Below are 9271 nucleotides of genomic sequence, written 5' to 3' on the forward strand. Positions count from 1 at the left end.
TAAAAATTATGAGACTGGCTGGATAACTCCACTAGCTGAACGAATACTAAGCAACTGCAGCCGAGACACCGATCCTACTCCCCGCTGCATAGTTTGGACTCCGGGCCATCAGGGCCTAGCAGGAAACGAAGCTGCAGACGCGGCGGCCCGAGCACTCATTCACCGGGCGTTCCCATTGGCTCCTGAGCACCTGAAACCTGAAGGTGGCTCTTTACTCTCGTTCAAAGACATAACATCTTATTATAAGGATAGGCACCGCGTGTACCCAGCCCCTGCAAAGGGACTGGGGAAAGCAAACGAACGCGTTCTACTTAGACTATTCACTAATACAATGCTGTGCCCGGCAGTATTAAAACATTTCGATCCTGCGTTCACTGGCAGGTGCAAACACTGTGGCGAGGTGGCTGACACCTACCACATGGTTTGGGCTTGCCAGCGCAACTCAGCTCTCTCCCCCCACCCCAACCCTACCAGAGAGGAATGGGAGGCGGCCCTGCTTGGCTGCTCGGACCTTCAGGCCCAAAAGGCTTTGGTCAAGAGGGCTAAGCTGGCGGCTTCGACCAATGGGGTCCCGGAATAGGGACTCCACCCATTGCGGGGCTCTTTAAGAAAGCCTCACCTCTTTTATTAAATAAAGGCTTTTCATCATCATCATCGCAACGTTGAAGAACTAGCCGCGTGAAGGAGCAGAGAATCACCATTCATCAGTCAGGAAAATAAAGAAATGCAACAGTATCAATGTATCTTTGATGACTGCAATATTAAAATTTTTTGTGCGGAAGCGCCGGAGGTCGAAGAGGGGCCGGTTGGGGTTGTAACGATGCGGAAGAACGCAACATAGCACGCCGGACAAAGAGTGAAAACTAGAAAGAAAGAGAGGTAAGGAGAGGAAAGAGAATCAAAGAGGGGCAAAGGGCATCACAGAGAAGCAAAGGGGGACACAGAGAGGCAAATAGTGCCAAAGAGCGGCAAACAGGGTCAAATACAATAAAAGAAACAGGTAAAGAGAGGCGACGAGTGCCGAGGAGGCGTTAGTGCTTTCGTATTCTTCCAATGCGGGTCGTCGCGGTGACCTGTAACGTTTTTTTTCTGCTTGTCTCCTTCCGGAATTAATGAACTTTAGGTGCAAGGCCCTCTGTTGCATTGTAGTATTTCTTGTGCTACATTGCATGCGTTGCATTGCACAGTAGGTCGCTTTGTATGCGTTATTACGAGTTATTATAAAATCCTCTGTACCGTCTCTTCACTGTTTATATCTTTTGTTTGTGAAACTTTGGCTCCGACCCATTCTCTAGCTTGCGACCGGCGAAAGCTTGTCCGCAAACGATCACTCCTGCTTGTGAATTCGTAGCTGGTTTCTGCTGAGCTTTCCACGCTGAGTCGAGGCATGCCCTCTGCGACCACGACCGCTCCACCACACGCTCTTGGGGTGTATAAGAGTGCACGAACAACTGCGCGAAGGTTACAGTCAGCCAATAACTTCGCGATTTCTTTCACTGTAGCAGGCAGTCATTGCGCAAGCTCTGTCAAAGATTGTCTCCATCGCTATGTTGCATACTGACTGATTAATCTAACAGTTACGCTTCGACAATAGCAGCAGGTGCCGAAATGCAAGAAAGAAAGTGCAAACTTCGTAAGGTAGCCGCGAAATGCAAATGAGAGTCCATCATGTGAGGCATACCACCAGATTCCTGTGCAGCACTCTTGGGCGCCCCGAATACCGCCATTAATACACCTGTTGGCATGTTTGAATATATGAAGATACATTGTGGCCTTCACAATGCGGCCCAGACTTTTCAGCGCTTTTTCGACCAAGTCCTACGCTGTTTGACGTGCTGCTTTGCCTATATTCACGACACTTTCGCCTTGAGCCCTACGGCAGAGGCCCACAAGCTCTACCTGCCTCAAGTGCTCGCTAGACTCAGCCGCTTTGGTCTTGTGGTCAACGGACCGAAAAGCGAGTTCGGCGTTGCAGAGTTGGCCTTTCTCGGCCATCGCGTCAACGCCCATAGCATTCGCCCTTACCGGCCCATGTCACCACCATCAGTAAGTTTCCCCGGCCAACTACCACCCGGCAACTGCGCGAAAGTCTTGGCCTCGCCAACTATAATCACGGCTTCATTCCTCGCTGCGCCGCAGTACTGCAGCCTCTTCACGACCTTCTCTCGGGCCACTGGAAGCCGACCGCTCATGATGCTTGGACTGATGGCGCTGACCGCGCATTCAGCGGCATCAAAGCAGCCACTGCCGGCGCGACAATCCTGGTTCATCCTAAATGCGACGCGCCCACGTCTGTCACGGTTGGCGCATCCGATACTACTGTCGGCGTGGTCTTGCAGCTGTTCGTCGCTATTGTTTGGCAGCCAATCGCCTTTCCAAGAAGCTTGCGCCCCCTGATCGCCGCTACAGCACCCTCGACCGAGAGCTGCTAGCAATATTGATACGTGGCGGCTAGAAGCAGCAGTAGAAACAGCAGAGGTAACCTGCTCCGCAAGGAACCGACGGCTTGGAGTAGTCTTTCAGCACACAAGCGCGCACCTCAGCGTCGAATTCGTTACAAACCACTTCGTTATCCTCCCAGCGTCCGTACCATGACCCCCCCTGGCGGCAAAAGCACCGTCCCGGTGCGCACTACACAGGCCAGCTAGACGGCGAGTTGTAAGGTTTGAGGCGGGACACATGGACGATGTCGGTGCGGGGTGCAGCGGCCGGGGATGGCGGATGTAGCGGGGTGATCTCGTACGTCACCGTGGTCACCGGACGTACGACCCGATAAGGGCATTTATATTGGGGGAGCAGTTTTTAAGCATCAAATGCTTTAGCTCCCGTTGTCGGCAGTGTGGTGACGTCACGCCGAGACCGAGAGCCATCATCCGGGCACTGAAATCCACTCATCCGGGCACTGAAATCCACTCATCCGGGCACTGAATTCCAGTCATTCGGGCACTGAATTCCAGTCATCCGGGCACTGAAATCCACTCATCCGGGCACTGAATTCCAGTAATCCGGGCTCTGAAACGAGAACATCCGGGCACCGTACGAGACTTAACGAGATTTGTTGTTGTTGTTGTGACTGAGAGAAGGATGAAAAGGAAATTGCACGGGCCTGCTACTGGCTCTAGACAAGCCAAAACCGCTGCCACGTGCAGATAGAGGAGAGGTAAGAGATCAGAGGAAAGAGAAAAAGGCAAGAAAAGACGCGCGTCGCAGCAACAACTGCGTCCGCCGGAGCGGACGCTGCTGAAAAAAATCAGATAAGTGGCCGAAGCCGCGCTCGCCGAAGCCTTAACGAGATTTAACGAGATTTAACGAGACTCTCTAAGCCCTCCTACGCGACCGGCACGCAAGCGCCGGTTGGTCTCCAAACGAGACAAAAAATAACTGCTGCCAGTGCCTTCTCAATGTTTATCAAGATATCAGTGGAGCTGTGGGTTGATAATGCACGGAATTATAATTTCCGATTTCTAATAACGCGTGCAGAAAGCACATAAGTGCCACGTTACACTTCGTTCTCATACGTGATCTCCTAGGGGCTTCGCGCATCGAATCAAAGCCGCGCAGGCGCACAGGGGCCCGGGGGAGAAGCGCTGCGTTCAAAGGGCAAGGCATCGCGCCGAACGGGTGGTGGCGTTCCTCCCTTCCTTTACGGTGCGGTTCGGGTGGCCACCGAGATGGCAGAGATTTACTGCGCCATTTCCTTTCCTCAAAAAACCTTGCTTCAAATGGCAAGGCATCGCGCTGAACGGGTGGTGGCGTTCCTCCCTTCCTGTACGGTGCGGTTCGGGTGTCCACCGAGATGACATTAGGCCCGTAAACATTTCATGCTTACTCTACTCTCGTTTACGGGAGAGGCAGAGATTTTTTCACAAAGACCCACAGGCGGGAAGGGACCCAGAGTAACACAAGGGAGCCAGGAGAGTAGGTGACTTCATGGCGGCGACAGTCATGACGTCGCTTCTGATTGACTTGGGAGGCCGACAGCCACTGGCGGGCGACAAGACGGGCAGCGTCGGCGCGAGCGATGGCGTCCCGAGCGTAAGGACTCGTGGAGGCGGTGGCGGGCAGTACACTGTCGAAGGGCAGCAAAGGATCGCGGGGAGAAACCGGCTGTATCGTGAAGCGTAGAATTGTAGTCGAATGTAACAAATGGGAGGCTAATATCCCAGTCGCCGTGATGGTCGGAGACGTACATGGAAATCATGTTGGTGAGGGTACGGTTCAGACGTTCAGTGAGGCTGTTCGTCTGCGGATGGTAGGCCGTGGCGAATTGATGACGGACGGAGCAGGAGCGGAGGAGTTCGGCGACCACTTTGGAAAGAAAGCAGCGGCCGCGATCGGCGAGCAGGTGACGGGGAGCACCGTGGTGGAGTATGACGTCGTGCAGGAGAAAGTCAGCGACATCAGTTGCGCAGCTGGTTGAGATCGCTCGAGTAATAGCGTAGCGCGTGGAGTAGTCCGTCGCGACCGCGATCCATTTGTTTCCCATAGCAGACACCGGAAAAGGGCCGAGCAGGTCGAGGCCGACACGGGAAAACGGGTCTACGGGGATGCGAATCGGCTGAAGGTGTCCGGGAGGTAGAACCGAGGGCGTCTTCCGTCGTTGGCACAGCTCGCAAGTGGCCACATAACGGCGGACAGAATGGTATAGACCGGGCCAAAAGAACCGGCGGCGCACGCTGTCGTAGGTGCGGGAGACTCCAAGATGACCGGCCGTGGCAACGTCATGAAGCTGCTCAAGGACGCTGCTGCGCTGGTGTTAAGGGACCACGAGCAAGAGGTCAGCGCCGTCAGGCAGCATATTGCGCCAGTAGAGGACGTTCTCATGGAGCACAAACGGGGCGAGGGACGCATAACAGCGGTTGGCAGTGAGGCGGTCGATGAGGGAACGAAGCAAAGAATCCAAACGCTGTTCTTGCGCAATTTTGCTGAATGCCGAGATGGATAAAACGCAGGCGTCTGCCTCGCATTCGTTGGAGGAAGGCTCATCGACAGGGTAACGGGACAAGCAATCCGCGTCCTGGTGCAAGCGGCCGGACTTGAGGACGACACAAAATGTGTACTCTTGAAGGCGAAGAGCCCAGCGCCCCAGCCGGCCAGTAGGGTCTTTGAGCGAAGAAAGCCAGCATAAGGCGTGGTGATCCGTGATAACAGAGAAAGGGTGCCCAAACAAGTAAGGCCGGAATTTTGCAATAGCCCAAACCAGGGCGAGGCATTCCCACTCGGTGATAGAATAGTTGCGCTCTGACGCAGAAAGGAGACGGCTGGCGTACGCAATAACGCGAAGCTTGTTGCGTTTCCGCTGAGCAAGTAGGGCACCAATGCCATGGCCGCTCGCATCGGTCCGAAGTTCAGTAGGGGCTGAAGGATCGAAGTGCGCCAACAGAGGTGGAGCAATGAGGGCACTGATAAGGGCTCTGAAGGCGTCAGCTTGGGGGGGTCCCCAAGAGTACGGGATGAGTCCTTCTTGAGGAGCGTGGTAAGAGGTCGGGCTATTTCCGCAAAGTTCTGGATGAACCGGCGGAAATAGGAACATAGGCCGAGAAAGCTGCGCACATCACCGGAGGAGCGTGGAGTAGGAAATCAACGCACGGCGCGGACTTTGTCGGGGTCTGGTTGGATCCCAGCAGAATCGACCAAGTGGCTAAGGACCTTGAGCTCACGGCGGCCGAAGGTAAATTTCTTCAAGTTCAGCTGAAGACCAGCGCGGCGGAAGCCGGCAAGGATGGCAGAAAGGCGATGCAGGTGGCTTTGGAATGTGGATGAAAAAACAATCACGTCATCTAAGTAGCAGAGGCATGTCGTCCACTTAAAACCGCGCACGAGGGGGTGCATCATGCGCTCGAAGGCCGCAGGGGCATTGCACAGGCCGAAAGGCATGACTTTAAATTGGTACAGGCCGTCCGGGTGACAAAGGCGGTTTTCTCCCGATCCCGTTCATCGACAGCGATCTGCCAGTACCCTGAGCGAAGATCGATGGAGGAAAAGTAACTGGCGCCGTGCAAGCAGTCGAGAGCGTCGTCAATTCGGGGCAAAGGGTAGACGTCTTTCTTTGTGACGGCATTCAGATGGCGGTAATCGACGCAGAATCGCCCCGTTTGATCTTTCTTTTTAACAAGCACGACAGGGGACGCCCAAGGACTACTCGAAGGCTCGATGATGTTGCGGGCCAGCATCTTGTCCACCTCTGCCTGAATAACACGGCGCTCTGCGAGAGAGACCCCATAGGGCCGTCTGTGAATAGGGCGGGCCTCGCCGGTGTCAATGTGGTGGGCGACAAAAGAGGTTTGACCCAAGGGACGGTCCCCAAAGTCAAAAATATCACTGTAGGAGGACAAGAGGCTGTAAAGAGCTGTAGAATGAGCTGAGGGCAGATCGGCCGCGATCATCCGGGAAATAGAAACCTCACGGGAGGGCTGCGATGTAGGGACATTGGAGACGGCAGTCGTTGGGTCAGGAGCCAGGACAGAAACTGTGCAATCGGTCAATGGGGACAGATCAGCAAGTGAAATACCGGTTGGAAGTACCTGAGGGGACAGGCTGAAGTTGAGGACTGGGAGGCAGGTGCAGTTGTGGGTGATATGGACAATGGTGTGGGGAAAAGAGGACGTTACGATTTAGAATCACTGCGGTGATAGGGCAGGCGACGTAGTCTCCATCAGGGACGGGAGGAGAAGGCGATATAGGGATGTAGACAGCAGCTTGTGGCGGGAGACGAGCAAACTCGGTGGATTGAAGGCGAGGTGAGCTGGTGGACTCGTCATTGCAGAGGGGCAGATCCAATCGGAGAAGGCCTGAGGAACAGTCAATAAGAGCTGAATGGGCGGTTAAAAAGTTCAAGGCCAAGGATTATGTCCTGAGGGCACCTGCTCAGGACGGTGAACAGAACGGGTATATGACGTCCGGCTATGCTGACTCTCGCAGTGCACATTCCAATCACGGCAGCGGGGCGGCCATCGCCGACGCGAACCGTGGACATGGCGGCAGGCGTTAAAACTTTCTTCAGACGGCGGCGCAAAGAAGAGCTCAGGACAGATACCTGGGCGCCAGTATCAGTGAGGGCAAGAACCGGGACACCATCCACGCGAACATTCAAGAGATTACGTTGGGCAGCGGGGGTCAAGAGAGGATTTTCAGGCCGGGTCAATGATGCAGCGTCACCTCCGGGGGCTGCATCGGCTAGTTTTCCGAGAAGTGGCGGGAGGTCGAAGGAGAAGGGCTGCGGCGTGTGGTAGGAGAACGGGAGCGGCGGCCTAATGGGGAAGGTGAGCGGCTGGACCCACGAGCGTGCGGAGCGGGCTCGTCACGGAGCAGATCGGGACGTGGTGTGAAGAGGCGCGGGCCGTAGTCGTTGCGGCGGTCGACGAAGGAGTAGGGGCGAGGTGGCGGGGACGAACGGCTTCGGCACTGACGGGAGATGTGTCCGACGCGAGAACAGGTAAAACAGATCGGCCTGTCATCAGAGGTACGTCATTCGGCAGGACTGCGATATCGGTACCGAGGCGAGAAGCTGCGACTGTAAGTGGCAGCTGCGATCACTGGAGGGTCCGGGCTGGCATGAGCGTTGTCCACGACGCGAGGAGAAGGGACGGCCATGTTCGCAACCTCCTGGCGAACGACGGCTTGGATGAGGGCCAAGGTGTTGTCCGGCAGTGGCAAGGAAGAAACAGTGGGCGTCATCGCCTCCAGTTCGCGGCGCACGATAAGGGTTAAGTTAGCCAGGTAGGAAGGCTGCCGCAATGTTGGCAGATTTTCACAGAAGGAGCTAGCAGCAGTGTTCGGCAGCCGGTCAAAACGGTGAGAAATGCGCCGGTGTTTGGCTTGCTCGAAACGCCGGCACACCTCAAGAACAGAAGCGACCGCGGAACAGTCTTTGTATACAAGGAGATTAAAGGCATCGTCGGCAATGCCTTTCAGTATGTGGCCAACTCGATCTGCCTCGGACGTGTCTTTATCAACTTTACGGCACAAGGCGAGGACGTCTTGTATGTAGGCTATGTATGGCTCGGAGGAAGTTTGTGCGCGTGACGCGAGTGCTTTCTTGGCGGCGAGTTGGCGGCCGATGGATTTTCCGAAGAGGTCGCGGAGCTTCTGCTTACAGATGTCCCATGAGGTCAAGTTAGTTATCTTCGTGGCTTTCGAACCACACTCTCGCGGTGCCGGTCAGGTAAAATATCACATTAGCCAGCATCAGAGTTGGATCCCACCTGTTGTGCGTGCTGACGCGTTCGTAAAGGGCCAGCCAGTCGTCCACATCTGTACCGCAGAACGTGCCCGGTTCGCGGTGGTGGGCGACGACTACCGCTGGCGGTGTTGATGGAGAGGGACATGGCTCGTACTCGGTAGACATGTTGGCGAGACGGCGGCCACGGCGGAGAGCCAGCTTGAGGTCGGGGATCGAATTTAGCAACCTCCACCAAATGGTACGTGGCGGCTAGAAGCAGCAGTAGAAACAGCAGAGGTAACCTACTACGCAAGGAACCGACGGCTTGGAGTAGTCGCTCAGCACACAAGCGCGCACCTCAGCGTCGTCTTCGTTACAAACCACTTCGTCGTCCTCCCAGCGTCCGTAGCAATAGAGAGTTTTAGTATAGCGTATGAGCGCTTACGTACGCTATACGCAAGCATTTAGCGGGAAGTTACTGTGGACGTCGCAAGAGCACTTTTAGTTTACCGTACAACCCCCCGAACGCAACGATAGCTAAGGCCGCAGTGGCGCCATCCGGTGTTATAATGTAAAAACATTTTGTGTCGTATTTTTCGTGCTTAGCCAAAGCATTGGCCAAGCTGATCCAAGTCGTATCACATAGATAGCCAGTTGCATGGCATCCCGGTGAGTCGCGCTCTGCGCAGTGAAGGAAGGGCCTAGCTTTTTTTTAAATTTTTTTAGGTAACCGAACCGAGCAAGGTTTTTTAGGAACGTCATCGTGCGTACTAGTATTCTTTCGGACCCCTACTGCCCGACAGCCGAAACGGCCGAAACGGCTACTTTTGGCAACGCTATGACTACCTTGGCATAAAAATCCAAATCAAGCCAATCCGCAGTCGGCTGTGTTTTGTTAGGGTTAGGAACGGCGGAATCGTTATACAGAATCCAAAACAGGGCAAGTTTATGACTCATTCGTTCTGCTGTCGGCGAGAGGAGGCAAAGCGAATATCACACGCTCCATTTAAGGGCAATGAATGTGCCTAAAAACCCAAAAACATGACATTTTCTCTCCGAAGCGGGCGACGTGGGCGCCGCCATGTTGACAACGCTATTTTTCCTGGCGTA

General features: G+C 54.8%; 1 pseudogene; it reads right to left on the reverse strand.

Moving 5' to 3' along the window:
- Positions 1-7102: 7102 nt before the first annotated feature.
- On the reverse strand, positions 7103-8347 carry LOC149326485 (uncharacterized; annotated as a pseudogene).
- Between the last annotated feature and the right edge of the window lie 924 nt (positions 8348-9271).

This window comes from Amblyomma mixtum, chromosome 10 (assembly GCF_055824585.1).
Source record: "Amblyomma mixtum isolate Tamu chromosome 10, ASM5582458v1, whole genome shotgun sequence".
Taxonomy (NCBI): Eukaryota; Metazoa; Arthropoda; class Arachnida; order Ixodida; family Ixodidae; genus Amblyomma; species Amblyomma mixtum.